The sequence below is a fragment of the Lactuca virosa genome, chromosome 8 (genome assembly GCF_052849685.1).
Source record: "Lactuca virosa cultivar CGN04683 chromosome 8, Lactuca_virosa_CGN04683_v6, whole genome shotgun sequence".
NCBI classification, from domain to species: domain Eukaryota; kingdom Viridiplantae; phylum Streptophyta; class Magnoliopsida; order Asterales; family Asteraceae; genus Lactuca; species Lactuca virosa.
In genome coordinates this window covers 116,382,607-116,402,335 of record NC_136433.1, presented here as the reverse complement: position 1 = coordinate 116,402,335, position 19,729 = coordinate 116,382,607, and positions in this window count along the sequence as shown.

The window sequence follows — 19,729 nt, the reverse complement described above, 5'->3', positions numbered from 1 at the left end:
ATTTAAGCTTTAGGATCTTAACATATGTTCATAAATAATACAGTTGCCAAGTCACTAAAGCGTGGAATGATCCCCTTATTCACATCCCATAGCTAGATATCGTGCGTCCAAACGAGGTGTGGAAACATTATCTTGTGTGAAAGAGGTTATTAAATCTTTAAACCTTAGAGGGGATTAAGTACCCTTAATCGTAGGAGAGATGATCAGTCTCTATTCATGGTTATTAGGATCCTTACATTCTTGTACGTTACAAACATTAGCTTGGGGTGGTCGTTAGCTTGGCTATTGTCCCTCCGATTCTTAAGTGAGTAATGGATTTTGAAAAATTAAATAAAAAAGAATCAAATAAAAGTAACGGCTAGAGAGTATGCACCTTGAGTTTGTTGGAAAATGATTAATACAACTTACATGAAGTATGCTTGATATGTACAACATTCCAAGATCTAGGTAAGACGTTTCCTTTAAGGGTAGCTAGCCAATATGCCCCCTTTCCTGCTTTTAAATCAATGAGATATGGCCCTTCCCATTTAGGTTCCATTTTACTTGCATTAGGATCCTTGGTATTTTGGAATGTTTTCCTAAGGACCAAGTCACCTATTGGAATCTTCATATTTTAATGTTATTATGGTATGCTTTGGTGATCCTTTGTTGATTAGCATCAATCCAGATCCTAGCAAGATCCCTGAGTTCATCGATAGTGTCAAGATCCTGGGCTAGGATCCTATTGTTATTCTCTTGATCATGTAGTTGGTATCTTGTTCTTAGGATCACTACTTCAGTAAGGATCATGACTTCTATTCCAAACACCAAGGCGTATGGAGTTTGGCCAGTGGCTATTTTCGAAGTGGTCATATCTGCCCATAGGACGAAAGGGAGTTCTTCTGCACATCTTCCTTTCTTTTTGTCTAATATTTTCTTCAAATTAACTATGATCTTGTTATTGGATTCAGCTTGACCATTAGCTTGAGGATGAAAAGGAGTGGACATTATCATTTTAATTCCCCAACTCGAGCAAAAGTCTCTAGTCCTTTTGCTTATGAATTGGGATCCATTGTCACATATGATCTGTGTAGGGATCCCGAACCTAGTCAAGATATTACATTTCATAAACGAGACTACTTTTGTGTAGAGGTGGGCAAAAGAACCCGTCTAAACCAATCCAAAAAAAATGTATATGAACTGAACCTGTCCTGAACTAGTTCTTGATCGGTCAGTCCATTAGCAGTCCGGACTGAAGGCCTTAATCTGTCCTTAAAAACACATACGTGGCAGTCCTTAACCGATCCTAAGACCAGTCCAATAATGAACCGGTCATAAAATGAACCAGTCAAATTTTTGAACAGGAGTCAGTCCAACCGATCCTAGGCTCCAAAAAGTTTAAACTGAAAATCCAAATATTCTCGGAAGCCCATTTAAGCAACAGACCTATGAGGCTCCGATTAAGCAATCCTTTTGTGTCACTTGTTGTGTGTGTGTTTGGAGCCTATCTTCCTTTCCATTTTATAATGCTCCAAACTTTGCTTTTTCTTTAACACAACCGATGTGGGATGAGTAAAGTTCCCTTCCCATTTTCTTTTTAATCTATATTAACTAATCAATAATGTAATGGAGTACTAAATTACTCATCAACGGCTACAATTATAAATGCTATTTCTTACTTTTTCTGACTTCTTATAAATACTCACTAATGTTTTGAACTTATTTGCATTTTCTAAGTTTTTATGCAGTGTTATGAACCCAATATCTTTAAGTTTTCTATGTAATATTATGAACCCAAATTTTAAGTTTAATATATTAATGATATGTTGGAGTTATATGTGTATTTATAAAAATGTTGAAGTTATTATATTTATATGTGTACTTGATGATAAGACAATCGGAGCAAAAAAAATTGGAAAAGCCGAAACCAAACCCGAAAACAATCCGAATCCGAACCGAAAAAGACCGGTATCGGACCAGATTAGAGCGAAACCGGTCCAAAAAAAGACTGATCCAATAAATGATGGGATCGAAAAAGGACCGACCAATAATCGATCAGGACCGGTCTAAAAACGACCGGTCCAAAAAAAGACCGATCCGAAAGAAAAAGGACCGACTTAGGACCGATCCAGGACCGGTTCAGGACCGATTTTTGTGCACCTCTACTTCTGTGTCTCGTATTTGAACAAAGGCTTCAACCTCTATCCATTTTGAGTAATAGTGTGTCATTACTAGCATGAAGACCTTTCCACCGGGAGCTTTATGTAACTTACCATTATTGAGTAATAGTCTGTCATTGATATGATATAATGGTTCTGTAGGTTGATGAAGGATGTTGCTATGCCTTTGACAAGCATCAAATTTATGTGCGTATAAGAAGGCATATTTCTTCATCGTTGGCTTGTAGTATCACGTCCTTAATACTTTGGAGCATAAGGATCTGCCCCCAGTATGGTTACTACAATCTCCTTCATGTATGTCCTTTAACACTTTGGTAGCTTCATGACTTTCCAAGCATCTCAAGTATGGACCAACCATGGATTTCCTATATAGCTTCCCTTGAATCATTTAAAGCAAGAGACCATCATCTGGAATGCCCCATCGCTTTTGTCTTCTCTTGGAATCGTGCCATCTTGGAGATACTCAATAATGGGATGGATCCAGGATTTCAAAGTTTGCATAGGATCCAGGATGTTGGGATCCTGACAATTAGGATCTTGAAGAAGTGATTACGGGTCAGTATCTTTGATTGTTGCTAAATTCATTGTTCGATTATAATCATTAGGATTATCTGCTTTGTTGGAGGGATCCTCTATCGCTGGGATCAGTATATGGGTTATAGGAATCCTCTATCGTTGGGATCCTGGTTTATGACGGGATCCTGCAGGAAGATCCTAGATTGGCCAATGTGTTTGCCTCGGTATTCTTTTCACTGGGAAGATCCTAGATTGGCCAATCCTGAGGGAAGATACTACAGTGCTAGTCTTTCGCCTTTTACTGCATAGAATCCATTAAAATGATTAGTTAATAATAAGGAATCAACGAATACCTGAAGATCCTTGGCCAACTGTAATCCCATGATGAGTGCTTCGTATTCCTCCTCATTGTTGGTTGCATCGAATTCACAGCTGACTGCCTGGGGTATGATGTCCCCTAGTGGCGATTTTAGTATGACCCCTAGGCCTTTTCCTCTAAAATTGGAATCTGCATCAGTGAAGAGTGTCCATCTTCCCATGCTTTCTTTTGTATGGAGTTCCTTGCTTTCCAATTCTGCTTCAGGTTGTAGATCATCACTAAAATCAGCCACAAAGTCTTTTGTGCTTGTGATTTTATTTCTGATCTCGGTTCATATTTGATGTCATATGTGATTAGATTTACAGACCATTTTTCCATCCTACCTGACATCTCTGGTTTTCGCATAACATTCTTAATGGGGTAATTAGTTCTTACATGTATAGTATGTGCTTCAAAATAGTGTCTTAATTTTGTGGAAGCAGTTACTAATGCAAGTATTAGTTTTTTCAAGATGGGAGTATTTTGTCTCGAGATCCAAGAGACTTTTACTTACATAGTAGATGGAATGTTGGTCCCCGTTAAGATCCTTGGCTAAAATTGCACTTACATCGTTAGAGGATACTGAAAGGTATACAAGGAGCGGTTCCCCATCTAATGGTTTGACTAACAAGGGTGCTAAACTTAAATAATTTTTAAGCTCCTGAAAAGCTTCTTTGTGCTTTTTATTCCATTCAAACCTTTTTTTCTTCTTCAAGATGTCGTAGAAAGGTTTACACCTCTCTGAGGATCTTGAGATGTACCTGTTTAGGGCTGCTACTCTTCCTTTTAGTTTTTGAATATTCTTTATTGAGGATGGGGATCTTAAGTCGATGATGGCCTTTATTTGCTCCATACTTGCTTATATTCCTCTTTTTGTTACCTTTTATCCAAGGAAATTTCATGATCTCATTCCAAAATGGAATTTGGAAGGATTCGACTTCATGTTGTATTCGTCTAGCATGTTGAAAGCTTCTTCAATATCCTTGAGGTGATCTTCAACTTTATTTGACTTGACCACCATGTCATCGATGTAGACTTCCATGGTGTCCCCCAGTTTGCCCTTGAACATCCGGTTAACTAGCCATTGGTATGTTGCACCTGTGTTTTTAAGACCAAAGGGCGTGGCAATATAGCAATATATACCTATTGGGGTTATAAGTGTGGTATCCTCTTGGTCAAATAGTTCCATTAGAATTTTTTGGAACCCTGCTGTTGCATCCATGAATATTAATGGTTCATGGCCATCCATAGCATCCATCATGGAATCTTTGTGTGGCAGGGGGAAAGGATCCTTAGGACAAGCCTTGTTAAGATCTGTATAGTCCACACATACTCTCCATTTACCATTCTTCTTATGTATGACGACCACGTTGGCTAGCCACCTTGGGAACTTCACCTCCTTGATCATCCCTATTTTAAGAAGTTTTTCTATTTCTTCTTGGATGATCTGATTGCTCTCGAGTGCAAACTTCCTTATTTTTTGATGTAAGGGCCTGAAAGAAGGATCAATGTTCAGTTTGTGAGTTATAATATTTTTGTCTATACTTGTCATGTCTTCATGTTTCCATGCGAAGGTTTTCCTTCATTCTTTCAGGAACTTTATTATATCTTCTTCTATGTTTTCCGGCAGTGAGGATCCTATGAGTACTTTCATATCGGGATCCTTAAGATCAAGGGGCACTTCTTTTGTATCTTGTTCTTCGGCTTCTAGTACATCTTGTGCCCTTTTCTTTAATTGTTATGCTTGTTGTGGGAGTGTAGAAGTCTTCATCGATGTCTTGTAGCACTCCTTGGATTCTATTTGCTCACCTGTGATCTTCATTGTCCCCCATGGGGTGGGCATCTTTACACATTGATGGTATGTTGATGGGACCTCCTTCATGTTGTGGATTCGTGGCCTTCCTAATATAACATTATAGGGGGATAATGTATCAATTACACAAAATCGTTGCATAGAGTTTACCCCCTCTATGTAGATAGGCAACTTTATTTCGCCGACTGTATGCTTTGTTTCGCCACAGAATCCTATTAGCACTGAGGATATTTTGACTATTTCGGACTCTGGGATGTTCATCCTTTTTAAATCATCCAGGAGTATAATGTTGGCCGAGGATCCTCCTTCGACAAGGATCCTTCTAACAAAATGGTCGGCGATGTAAATAGTAATCGCCAGTCCATCGTAATGGGGATCCTGGACGTCTACTCTATCTGTTTCGTCGAAGGTGAACTCCGTCTCGTTTGTGAATTACGTATTCTTATTAGGTCTTTCTTTTTTCTCTGTTTCAACACTTTGGCATGCCTTTTTGCTGCAGAATAAGAGGTACCACAGATGTCAGATCCTCCTGAGATAAAAATGATTACCTTGGCATCCACATGAGGGGATCCTGGTTTCTCTAGGATCTTATGAGGATCCTCATCCTGTTCTTTGGATCTTTCTTTTCTTCTTCCAATGATGTATTTAAAGTATCCCTTGATGAGTAGGTAACTGATCTCCTTCATGAGGGCTATGCAATATTCCGTAACGTGACCAAAGTCCTCGTGGTATGCACACCCTTTGGACTTATCTTTCCAGTTGGTGGACTTTTCTCTCTTTCTTGGCCATCTTGCTTTGTCGCCAAGATCCTGCATAGCAAATATTAAAGCTGAAACATCCACAGAAAAGCAATAGTTAATGATCTTAGGAAATTCTTCTTCCTCCCCTTCATCTTCAAGGGCGTTGACCGTATGATGATCAGGTCTAGAATAAGGTTTAGACTTATAGGATCTTTGGGCCGAGGAGTCGGCCTTCCTATTGGGGTTATCATAGGAGCTTGGTGGGTTACTCCTCTTTTTGGATCTCCTTGTCTTGTTCGATCCTTATGAATTTTAGTGCTTTGTTTCTCACTTTGTCCATTCTTTTGCATGGAGTCATTATAAGGTCTTCGTAGAAAGCAGAGTCCTTCTTTAAGCCCATTTTGAAGGCTTCTACGGCAGTTGCCATATCGATGTTGGGGATACTTAGGGCTTCCCTACCCAACCTGTTCAAAAAATCCCTAAGGGATTCCTTAGGATCCTGAACTACCCGGTAAAGATCACTAGTGATCTTCTCGAATGTTCTGCTACAAGAAAATTGATTGTTAAAAAGATTAAATAAGTGAGCAAACGAAGTAATATAGTAAGGAGGAACATTAAGAATCCATTTGAAGGTTGATCATGTGAGGGTTGAACAAAAACCCTTGCATAGGCAAGCTTCCTTCAAATGTGTAGGAATGGGGATGATCTCCTATAACGTCCCAAAAATTATAAGGTAAAAATTTCATTTTTAAGTCAACCAAAAACACCATTTAACCATTTCAATCATTCAAAAGTATATCAGAGTAAAACAGTTATCAGAGTACAATATAAGAATCATATGATTGCTGAAAGATGGGTGGAAGCATTATGATCAAGCCATGCTCTTCCCTTTCGAATCATATGTGTGTGTGTGTGTCTATATATATATATATATATATATATATATATATATATATATATATATATATATATATATATATATATATATATATATATATATATATATATATATATATATATATATATATATCAAACAGGCACAAATGCATACAACACATACAACAGGAGTCACAAAGATTACAAACACATAACATACCCTAGTGTCCTACAATATAGTGAGCAAACTCACCTCAACTAGTCGATAACCAACTATGCTCACGATTCGATGCGAAGAAAGCTCCACGTACACTAATCAAGTAAAAACCATTATCCTAATTAATAGTTAAGATAATACCCATCGAGCGAGACAACAACTCAACAATTCTAAGAGTGGGCAAAAGACCATTTCCCCCCCCCCCTCCCAATAAGTCCAAGCTACTCAATAGTTGACCAAAGGCCAACAGGTCCACAAAAGTCAAAACTAGTCAACAACTGCTGAGTACGACCAGCATACTCAGACTTACGTCCACCGTACACATGTTTAGCCCAGTATAAGCAGCGTACTCTGGAGTACACCCAACGTACTGGTCAGTCCCCATTTCTCAATCCAAATGACTTAATCCATTAAGCCCACAACGCCCAAACCTCATATCTACTGCCAATAAATTCTTAATACGTAAAGTTGGCAACTTTACTCGTTTGCATGTCTTAATGGGACCCAATACTCGTTTTTATCCATCTAAGTCCATAATATGGATACCAACTCTTACATGCTTCATCAAAACCCATCAAGATGACCTTTTTATCCCCTAAAAACATCATAAATGCTAAGATCTAACATTCTAAGCTTCCAAGAGTAGCTCATACTCACAAGGATGACTCAAGGGACCATATTAAGCTCAAAACAAGCCCTAAATCAGATCTAACACTTAGAGTCATCAATATAAGAGCTTTATGCCTTCAAATGCTAGCAAAGTTGATGAAGACTCTAGATCTTTAAGCTTTAATCCAACCAAAGCTTCACCACCAAGATCTTCCTTCTTCAAAGAGTACCAAAATGCCAAAAGATTAACACCAAGGCTCAAAAACACACAAGAACAAGCTAGGGGTTCGTGGGGAGTCTTTAGAGGGAAGGAGGTTGATGATAAGAAGATCCAAGAGAAAGATAAAGTGTTTAAATAAGGTCCAAACCCTAAAAACTAGGGTTTGTCGCAAATATCCGTATGCCCAGTGTATGCCATATACGCCCAGCATACGTGGTTGCCTTCCGCGATCAAACTTGAGCCTTTACGCCCAACATAATCCCTATATGCCCAGGATACTCGGCTTAGCCCAAAATCCTCGTAACTTCAAACGGTCATAACTTCTTCATTCCAACTTCGATTTCGACGTTCTTTATGTCCACTGAAAGGCATTGAGAAGCTCTACAATTCTATCAACTCTCCCCTGCCTTAAAACTGTAACAACCCGAATTCAGAAGACCAAGAAAGGAAAGGAAAACCCTAAGTCAAGGAGTTAACTTGTCGAGTCCAGGGAAGAACTCGACGAGTAGAAGCGAGTTTCGTGTCGCGGATTAAGTGGCCGACTCGGTGAGTCGGGGGACTGACTCGGCGAGTCTGGTCTGGGTTGGGAAACCCTAATTTTGGGACTTGGTGCCCTGTTTAAGCATCACATTCTCATTTCCTCAGCCTCTTGGATTCTCTCTCAAGACCAGAACGAAACCCTAGTGCCTTCCATGAGTTTGTGAGCATTTTTGAGTGTGGTGAAGCTTGAAGAAGAGGGTGAAGCCTTGGGGATATAAGAATAGATTAGTAGATCCAAAACCTCTTGCATTCTCCTCCATTTTCTGGTAAGAAATCTTCCACCTTGATCATTATGCATGTAGATCTCTTCTTTGTCACTTTTGGGGGTTTTTGGTCTAAGAGCCCTAGCACGAGAGGAATGGACGTCCCAAGGGCTTGTGTTTTTAGATCTAGCACCACTAAGGGCTGTTATGGCATAAAGGTGCAAGCTTTATGCCATAGGAATCCCCATGCAAGCATATGAAGTGTTCTTTTGGCCTTTTTAGCTCAAAAGGCCATGAATGGAGGAAAAAGGCAGTAGCTTTGCATGGATATGAGGTGGTTGGGTCCAGATCTATGTTCTGAATGCTTTGAGATCCTCAGAATCGTCTAAATAGATTGGGACGTAGAGGGACTCGACGAGTCACTTGTGGGACTCAGCGCGTCAGACCGTTTTTCTACCCCAAACCCTTTTATTAAAAGGGTATGAGTTGAGTTGGTAAGGGACTCAGTTAGTCTGGGTCCATAGTGGACATGAAGATCATCATACTCGACGAGTTCAAGGAAGGAAGTCGGCGAGTCTAAGGCAATCTCCTTAATTTATGAAGGTGGACTCGGTGAGTTCAAAGGGGAACTCAACGAGTCTGATGAAGGAGGGTCCCGATGTGTTGAAAGTGCACTCGACGAGTTCACGGAGAACTCGGCGAGTAGCATCGAAGTCCAGAGTTTTGTGTGGACTGTGGGACTCGACGAGTTGGTGGGTCAAATCGACGAGTTGTTGGGTCAACTCGGAGCGTTGACCTTGACCGTTGACTTTGACCAAGTTTGACCTGGGTTGACTTTTGAGGGTATTGTGGTCTAAATGTTATTTTGGGTATTGATAGTTTGGGAAGCCGAAGGATCAACAGTTCAGAAGTTGCCGGTTAGCAGTCAGAAGTGTTCAGCTAGTCTTCAGCAGTGCGGGGTGAGTCTCCTCACTGTGTGCATGGGTCTACGGCCACAATGTCAGCCCATTATGTTTATGGTTATGTTTATGTATAGAAGGAAGGCCCGGGGGTTAGCCCTAGGCAATTATTGTTATATATTCCAGGTTACGACCTGATGTCGGGCGAGGCCTGAGGAATGTTAGGATGCTAGAGGTCTTTGTGATTCTTGCATGTGTCAGTACGATAGGTTCCGGACCGAGGGTCCGATGTCGGGGTAAGCCCGAAGTATGATAGATAATAGTATGTCTCCGGACCGGGGGTCTGATGCCGGGGTAATCCCGAGGAAGATTCTTATGTTGTATGTTAGATTATACTTGTTGTCTACGTGATACTTATATGTGCCTGGTAGGGAGGTGAGTGTGGGCGAGGTCCCGTATCTCATCACTAGATGAGTATGGATGGGGTTCCATATCTCGATGATTAGCAGAGTAGGGGCGAGGTACGTGATAGAAAGGATGTGAGTGTGGGTGGGGGCCTGTATCTCACTACTAGTAGGAGTATGGACGGGGTTCCACTACTTCTGTAGCAGACCAGGGGCGGGGCCCAAGTTAGGCGAGGCCTTAGATCAGGGTACAGTTAGAGTATGTTTATGTATATTCTAGTATGCTATTTGATTGTATGTATGTGTGTAGCGGGCGAGGCCCGGAGACAGGCGGGGCCTAAGGGAGACATATCTGTATACCGAGCGGGGCCTGATGCCGGGCGGGTCCCGATGCCGGGCGAGGCCCGATGCAGCGGGCGGGGGCCCAGTATGTGGTTATGTGTTCTTGGTTATGTGTATATGGTATGTGGTATGTTGGGGAACTCACTAAGCTTCGTGCTTACGGTTTTCAATTTTGGTTTCAGGTACTTCCGGTAACGGAGTGAAGAGCTCGGGATGATCGCATGGCACACACCAAGAAGATTAGCCTGGGATGTTTACTCTGATAAAATGAACAAGTGTTTTGAAATGATACTCCGATTTGTTATATAACCCTTTAGTTATGGTTGAAACGATTTAATACTTATGGTTTAGTAGTGTTTTAAAAAGAAATGTTCGGTCATGATTTTTGGGATGTTACAAAAACCTTCCAATATTAAATCCTAAATTCATAAAGACACCTGGAACATCATTTTTCCTTGTTTTACCCTCTGATTCCATAACAGAACCAAGGGATTGGATTGTATAAACAATATTATCAACATCCAATAGTGAGTAAACCTTAGTCCCTTGAAGCCCAAGGCCTTTTCTTGATCCATTTTTTCCCACAATCCCAAAATAAGAAACTTCTCGAAATAGGATGTTACAACTCTCCCCCACGCAAATTAGATTTCGTCCTCAAAATCATTCATTACTATTTCCTCTACCATGCTAGTCGATCCTTCCTAAACTTCCTGCATTCCATTTAAGATCGAAGATTCATCCCATACTGACGACCGCCTCCCAATCCTACCACCAAACCCCATCTTCGCAGAAAGCACTTATACCTCCGAAATAATGAACCTTAGCACTCCGCCCTCAGCGAAAGAAAGAAACACAACTGCTCTGCCTGTAAACTGAAACAACTACCTTACTCTTGCCAACTAAAAGACCTCAGATTACAGCGATAACCACTCAAAGCAGGAAACTTCCTGAAAACATGAACCCATCAATTTAAACCCCATAAATTATTCCCTAGGTTGCTGATCATTCATTCGTTGTACCCTCCCCTAGTCTCTGACTAGGAACACTACTCTACCATGCATAAGTAATACTCAAAATATATCGGTAGTGAATTTCACCCAATCCCTAATCCGGAGGTTGTGCCTAACAACCTTAAATACGCACTTGACTTCCTGACAAGTCGTCACCAACCTGCTGATCCCACGAGCATAGGGATGGTTAATCCAAGAATTCTCACATTGCATTCAAATCCAATATCAACTCAGGTGTACCCCCACCTGAAAAATTACTTGAGACATTCACAATGAACTTCATGACTTGAGATTCCATAACCGATACCTAACATTAGCAACCGAACTCCTGATAATAGCTTGCAAGCAAACGGGGTTCATAATGCAAACACTCTGCAAGTGACTACTAATGCACAACTATTATTCCCAACAACCTTTAACTGCCCACATGATCCAAACCAGTTGGCCACTGCGTCTCCCGACTCCCACAATGCAATATCACCTAAATATGCCAAGAAAGCTAATGATCCGAGACCTAAGACACTCAATTAAAAGGCTATCAGGTCTTACCCATACAAATCATACAACCACTAGTCCACGATACATCGTGACACCTGCTAACCACTAAACGATAAGCTCACGGTACTATATCGGTCCTGCCGTCATCACATCAATGGCCTGTAGACTCGCGATCAAGAATCTGGAACAACAGGTGTCTCAACTTGCCACTTCTATGGGTCTTATGGAATCTCAAGGAAAGTTACCGGGCCACACTAAAAACAATCTAAAGCACAATGTGAGTGCTACTTCCTTGAGAAGTGGGAAAAATTATGGAGGCCCATGTGCTTCTGAACTAGAAGAAGAAGAAGCTGATGAAGACTATGAAGAAGTTATGGTTGAAGAAGAAGATGTAAAAGAATCAGAAAAAAAAAGAAGAAGAAGAGTTTGAAGAGGTTTTGGTTGAAGAAGATGCTAAAGAAGATAAAGGAAAAGAGACTCCAACACCAGTCCAACCGAATCTGAAGGAGTACAAACCTCTACCTCCATTTCCATCAAGATTGAGAAATATGAAGCATGAAAGAGAGGATGAAGACATTATGGAAATTGTAGGGTTTCAAAGCACTCCATGGATGATGACAATGGGCCCCTTGATGAAGTGTAGGTTAAAAGCCCAAGACTTGTCTTTTCCCTATAAATAGTCATGTATTATTCATAATTAGGGTTAAGAGTGAGGCAAAATGTAGCCGCCACGTGAGATTTCTTATGTAGTGTTAGATTCTTTAGTCTATGCTGAAAGTGTAATTTATTCCTCATGTTTTGAATAAATCGAGTGATCATTCGACATATCTTCTTTATTTGTGTTTGTTCTTATTTTCCGCATCTTATTCATCAAATCAAAATTAGGGTTTTAATCCCAACAAGTGGTATCATAGCGGGTCTTTGAAGATCTATTGATTTTTGAAGTATCGGTTCTTGATTTGATGATTTTCTGCACAAGTTATTGAAGATTTTGGTGTTTTGGCGGTATGGAATCAAGATTTTTGTACAAGTTACTGTTCATGGAGATTTATACTGTTCATCTGGTATTTTTTTCAATCTGATTCGTTCATATGTTCATAATGGATCTGTTTGTTCGCTTAATCCAAAAATCAATCGATTTTAGTTATTTGTTTTGACCCAATTGATCCGTGCGTACAATTTATTTTGATCTGGCCCAATCTTTTGGCCGACTCACTGTTCATTGTCCATCCCTTTTGCTTTAATTCAATATCAAGAACTTCCATTTGCGTCACTTCTGCTTGGTATGGTTTTTCGAAAGATCGATCTATCTAAGTTCGTCAAAATTAACTATCAACGATTGACTGATGCTATTGTTTGTCAACACTTGAATAATCGATTGTTGTTTTGATACTATTACCAGTCGACCCAACTGTAAATATCGTATCTTGAAATCTTTGTTCTTCCATTCATGAGTCGTTATCTGTGAACGATACTATTATCAAAATCGATTTTTGATTTTGTGTTCAAACTTGTGAATCCGTTCTTTTATTGGATATCGATTTTTTTTGGGATTGTATTGATCTGAGAAAAGATGTTTTTGGGTTTGTCAATAATCGATCTTGTCGGTTAATGAAAGAAAAGTCAAAATTGGAAGTGTGGTTCGTATTGGATGGACTCACAGTCGTGATTGGAACTCAGATGAAATTGGTGTGGATCTGTTCGCAATTGCCAGTCAAATGAAAAGTCAAAATTTGAGATACTGCGAACATCTCACCTGTGAACGATTCGAGCTTTTTTGTCTGTGCTTGCGTTCCTTTTCACGAACAATCGGAGCCAATTGATTCGGAGTTTGGAATATTTGGGTTCGCTTGTTAAAACTTGGAACGAAAGGTCTTGAAGAGAATGTAGAGTGAGAACAATAAGCGAACCTCAGAATGGAGATTCGCCTTGGGGTATAATCGACGGACTTGGAACGAACCTCGATCTAACTTGGGTTCGCGTGATTATGCTTGGAACGAAAGAGGTAAGGACCGAAAGCGAACCTGTGCTCGGACCGAACATGGTTTCGTTTCAATGAACCTGGACCGAACTTGGTTTCGGTTGCTTGTACTTGGAACGAATGGTCGATTCGCATCTCACATCTCTCAAACGATCCTAGTACTTGGAACGAAAGTATAATTCGCGGGTATTAATTTTGGGGCCTCGCATTTGTTCCAGTCGCTGCATCCCTTTTATCAGGTGTTTAAATGGGGAAGAAGATGCTTTAATGTTTCATATGTGGTCCCTATAACTTCAGCGAATTGGCACTTTTGGTCCCTGTTGTTTTCACAGTTTGATATTTTTGGACCAATCCTAGAAATTGTTACAAATAAAGGGGTATATTGATGCAGAATTACCATTCCATCCCCTGTTTTTCAGCAAGTGCCAATTTCAGCCCATTTTTCGAAAAGTTTGCAATTTTAAGGGCTGGTGAACAGTTTTGAATTATTTAATGCACATATTTTTTTTCGTGAACAGAAAAATAAAGATTCCATCAAGTCTCAGGGGTTCGGAAAGTCGTTTTTCGTGATAACGTCAAATTTTCACGACTTTTTCGGATTTTATACTTTGTTATGTATATCATTTTGTCACGGGGAAGCACGATAAGTTTTTATTCATTCAAGATCATTCTCATGACCATTTGAAGGCTTTATAATCACATTTTTGATTATAAATCGGGGGAGAATTTGGTATGGCCATTCGAAATTGGATTTGTGACTTTTTGATAAAGCTTGTGGTAGAATTATGAAGGTAGCTTTTACAGCGGAAGTTCTTCATCGAGCTCTGCTAAAGGTTTTACAGAGAAGTATCATTTACAGCGGAAGTTCTTTATCGAGCTCTGCTAAGGACTTGTTATATCTCCGACTTCTAGTATTTTCTCGATCAAGTGACATTACGAATCTTAAAGTTTGGGTTGTTACATGATATTTTTTGATGGCTTATATCATTAGCTTATTTGAAGATCATTGTGACTTGGAGGGGGAGCTCTTCAAAGACAAGAAGTGATTTGGTTTCTTTGTTCTGAAATGGGTTTTTTATGGTGGGTTTGGTTTTCATGAAGTTTTTTTTAGGATTACATTCGAAAATGAAGTTTAAAGACATTACTTCAGTGCTTGGTTTATATATCCTAGAGCCCGTGTTTGAAGACTATTGAAGAATCAAGATTCGTGGATTGCTTCATATATTCCTCGTTGCAGATCTTTTTATTTGCTAGATGCTTGTATTGGATGTTAAAGCATTGTCATCCATTCCATACTTTGAGGGGGAGATTGTAAGGTTTCAAAGCACTCCATGGATGATGGCAATGGGCCCCCTTGATGAAGTGTAGGTTAAAAGCCCAAGACTTGTCTTTTCCCTATAAATAGTCATGTATTATTCATTATTAGGGTTAAGAGTGAGGCAAAATGTAGCCGCCACGTGAGGTTTCTTATGTAGTGTTAGATTCTTTAGTCTATGCTGAAAGTGTAATTTATTCCTCATGTTTTGAATAAATCGAGTAATCATTTGACATAATCTTCATATTTGTGTTTGTTCTTATTTTCCGCATCTTGTTCATCAAATCACAATTAGGGTTTTAGTCCCAACAGAAATTTGTCGTAAGGTTGAGGTAAATCTTCCACTTTTAGATGTTATCCAACATATCCCTCGATATGCTAAGTTTCTGAAAGATTTATGTGTTTCAAAGAAAAAAAATGAAATTTAATGAAACTATCAAAGTTGGCGAAAATATTTCTGCCATTTTGCAAAAGGGTTTACCTCCAAAGTGCCAGGATCCGGGGATTATCTCAGTTCCTGGTAAATTGGGGAACCTTAATTTTTCAAATTCCATGCTTGACTTAGGTGCATCAGTCAATGTCCTTCCCTTTTCTATTTTTGAAAAATTAAAATTGGGAACTTTACAAAAGACTGGGACAATTATCAAGTTGGCTAACCACTTGACAGTACACCTAAAAGGTGTACTGAGGATGTTCTTCTCCAAGTCGATAATCTGATCTTTCCCGTTGATTTTTATATTTTGGACATGGGTGATTTAAACATATCAGATAAAAAATCTATCATTTTGGGAAGGCTATTTATGAAAACTGCAAAAACAAAAATAGATGTTTTTAATGGCACGATTTCAATGGAGTTTGATGAGGAAGTGGTTAATTTTAAAATTTATGATGATAATTTTCCTTTTGATAATATTTCTGTTAATTATCTGGGTACCAGCAGTCTTTTATCTGAGGGTTGCTGTGAGTTTTCTAATGTCTCTGTGTAAGAAATATTTGTAGACAGAAATTTATTAGACACATCAGAAGAGCTGGAAAAGGGAAAGCTTGGGGAAATCGAAGGAGGGAAATTGGTTGTTGAAAAGAAATTAGTAGAAGCTGATAAAACTGAAACGGAGAAGGAATATATAATTTTTGTTGAAGAAACATCAGAGAAGGGGCTGGCAGAAAAAGATAAGCTTGGGGAGGAAGAAAAGATGATTTCTAGAAAAAAGTATTAAAGAAAAAGTGATGATTTTTGCTGCGAAAGTTTCTGAATTTTTTTTTTTGAAAAGAACAGAATCTGAAGAATTCAATGAGAAGATTTCTGGAAAGAAAAGGAAGATCAAAAAACAAAAGGAGTCTGGAAATCATTTGAAAAACCTATCTGAAGACAATCTGAAGTCTTTTCAGTTTGTAGGACAAGTTCTAGATCCACCAATCTTGCCATAAAAGGATCTGGAGTGACAAGGAAGAGAATTGAACTTCAGAGAAGTCCCAACCACACGAGTTAGCAAATCTGGTTGAGCAAAGTAGAGCCAACAACTTTAAAAATGAGCAGCTTTCTGGGAGGCAACCTGATGAGTAGTTTTTAGTTTTTTTTTTACGTTTTCAATAAAGAGATAGTCACAGTTCCAAGCAAGCTTGGAGAAATCAGGGGATCTAAAAAGTTGCTGAAATTCAAAATTTTCATTAACATTCATCGTCAAAATCAGAATTTTTTCAAACTTATCAGGTACATTTATTCCTAGTTGCACCCTTTTTATTTTTATATGCTTTATTGAGTTGTTCGTTCATCTTTGAGCATTAACGACAATGCATCATTTTAAGCTTGGGGGGGGGGGGGGGGTTATTGTAAAAATTTGCATTTTTTTGTTTAAAATTTTAAATTTTTTGATTTTTAGGCAAAAATTTTCAAATTTTATTTTCCTTTTTGCATTTTATTTTCTGCATTGCATTTGCATAAAAAATTCGAAAAGTCCAAAAAATATTTTCCTTTTTATTTTTCTGCATTCATAAAAAAAAATCAAAAAGATTTTATTTCTAGTTATTTCTATTTATTTTTTATTTTCTGGATTTAAAAAAAATCATGAGATGAGGATATCTTTTTACATTCGATAGCTCTGTTAAGATGAAGTGTGATAGTTATTGAAAATAACAGTCTCATTACAATCAATTTTAAGAATTATCTTTTCAAGTGCTTTAAATGTTTTCGAAATATGAACCAACACATGAGTCAGATAATTTTTACAATGGAAGTGTAGGATAGAAAAACGAACAGTGTTTTAGAAATAATTTTATTAGATGCCTTAAAAAGAACCTAGATTTGATAACCCTTTTCTTTCCTTGAAGTATTGAACCCTATAATTTCTACGCCTTTTGAGGTTAAAGAGAACTCTTGTTATATCCACAATTTATTATCATTTTTGATGTATTGAAGATATGATGGACCACAAAGTAAAATTCGTGCCCATTCAATATATATGTTAGAAATGGTACATCAAGCAACTTGAAGAAATCTGAAATTCAAAGTCAAATACAAGTCAAGTTCAATTCGAAATCAAGAAGCAAGCAAGTTAAATATGAAGAGTTGATCAACACAAAGAAGATGTGTGGTATAATGAGATTGATACCTCGATAGTGGAATCATAGGGGTAAGCTTGGATTTTATGTCCATAATGAAGCTTGCCACGTTTACTGGACGAGTTTGGAAAAAAAGGAGGGGTCGGTCAAGCTAAGTTTTTATTAACGAATTTTTGTGAAAATATTTTTAAAAATACACTGTTTTTCACAAAATTTAATTCGTCGTAAAAATTATTTGCTCAAGCTTGGTTTGACTTAAAATATGAATTCTGAATTTGCAATAAAAGTATCGAGACTGTTGTCTAGGTAGTGGTTTCATTGGAGCTTCCTCGTTGTGGAATCTGATCATGTGAAGAAAAACGAGTGAAGTATTTTTATTTCAAGTTTTTATGTTCCTTTATTTTATTCTAAATTCTTTTTAGGTCCTCTACATCTTTCCATTTGTTCATAATGTTTAATCATTTTTCTTACTTGAGGGCAAGTAAGGTTCAAGCTTGGGGAAATTTGATAGATTCCATTTTATGCATCTTTTAGGGTAGTTTTTATTATCATTTAGTATCACATTTTGTACATTTGCATGTAATTTGTTTAAATAATTTTCAGTTCATGTCTTTTATCAGAATTCCCGTACTCTTAGCATTTTTGTGTCAATTTCAGATAGTTCGAGTGGAGTAGTACTTTGGGAGAAGTTGGATGCATATTTGGAGCCTAAATGGATTTGGAACTGAAGGAGGATGTTGAGGAATTCTTGTAAGATGTTTTGATCAAGAAGATTTCGATCGAATTGATCATACGAAGATAGATTGCTACGATCTGAAGCCCAAAGGATGTTGATAGCAGCTTTGACCCCCTGTCAGTGTTTTGACCATATCTCATGAATCGTAACTCCGATAGACGAGATTCAAAATGTTATGAAAACTAGACAAAATTTCGGACGACTTTAGTGTTTGTGAAAAGGCCACAAATTCGGTCACATAGGCCAAAATGTGATTGTATAGTGATCACATTTTTTTTTGCAATCGTATTTTTGCCACAAAGTTTCTCATGGTCAAAATAAGTCATCTGGAAGTCATCTGAAGAAAAAAACCAAAATATACGATCGCATTTTTGTCTCGAAGTCCCGAAAACGTTGAAAGTAGCATCCTGCATTATTGAGGGGCAAATCTGGAAAAAATCATAAAATATGCGATCGTATTTCAAAATATGCAATCACATTTTTCGGTTTCTTTCTCTGAAAGTTTCCATATCGCATATAAATATGACCCCCATTATCAGATCCGAGGGTTAGACGATTCCAGACGGTATAATACCCTTCTGAAGACGATTTTTGAGACCTTACAAAGATTTCTGAGGATCTGAAACTGCGAATCATCTCATTCGTTTAGTTTATCTTGATTATTCGGTTAATGTTTCTCTTTATTAGTTTAGTTTCGTTTTTAATCATATCTGTCTAAAACCTTAGTTTTCAGTTCTACATAGAATAATACTTTTCATTTGATTAGTTTTCAGATATGGTTTTCTTTTTGTGTTTCTATCTAGATTTTTCAATTTTGAGCTTAATGAATGTTTGGTTTCAAATTCTTGTTAGTATGATCACCTAGCTAGGGTTTTTATCATTCCAGTTAATCAGTTATTAGAATCCGTAATTGTTCTTGTCAACTGGTAAAAAGTAAAAAGTATCATATTGGTTCAGTGTTGGGATTTAACTCTGATATAAACTGTAAAAATCATATATTTACGCTTCTGAGCTTGTGAGAAGTATTAGGTATTGATGGGGATTTTACACAAAACTTAATGCAATTTTTTTTATTTAATTAAGAGCTTGTTTAATTGAACAATAAAAATTTAAGGTTAATTCAAAGAGCTTGTTTTGGTTAACTAATTTAGGTAAACAAGATTATACTAGAGCTTGTTAGTTTTTCTTAGTATCAGCTTAGATAGAATGCATTCTGAATAATCAGATCTTAACCGATTGCATGATTAGGAAAGTCGCAGCAGAACCGAAATTGTTTTTATTATTTATTTTCGTTTAATTTACTTTCACTACAATTTTTAGTTTTTATTTTAATTCAAAAAAACCCCCTTTTTATATTTTCTGTTTCTTGACTAGAATGTGCCTGACGCAAAAAGGCATTGACCGTTAGGTTGTGTCCCTGAAGATTCGACCCTGCTTCTCTATGCTAGATTAATAGTGCAACTAGCAGTGAACATTTATTTGTTTAATACGCCCGCAACAACGCGTTAGCAATGTCCTACACCCTTCCATCATCTTCCCTTTTTCACGACATGATTTGTGTTCCTATTATTTAAAGTCAATGAAATTGTGGAAGAATGGAAAGGCAAAGGGTTATTTTCTGAAACTACACCATATAATATCTTCATTTTAATTTTATGGGTTACTTTTGATCTGTTACTGTAACATCCCAAAAATCATGACCAAAAATTTCGTTTTAAACCATTAAATAAAACT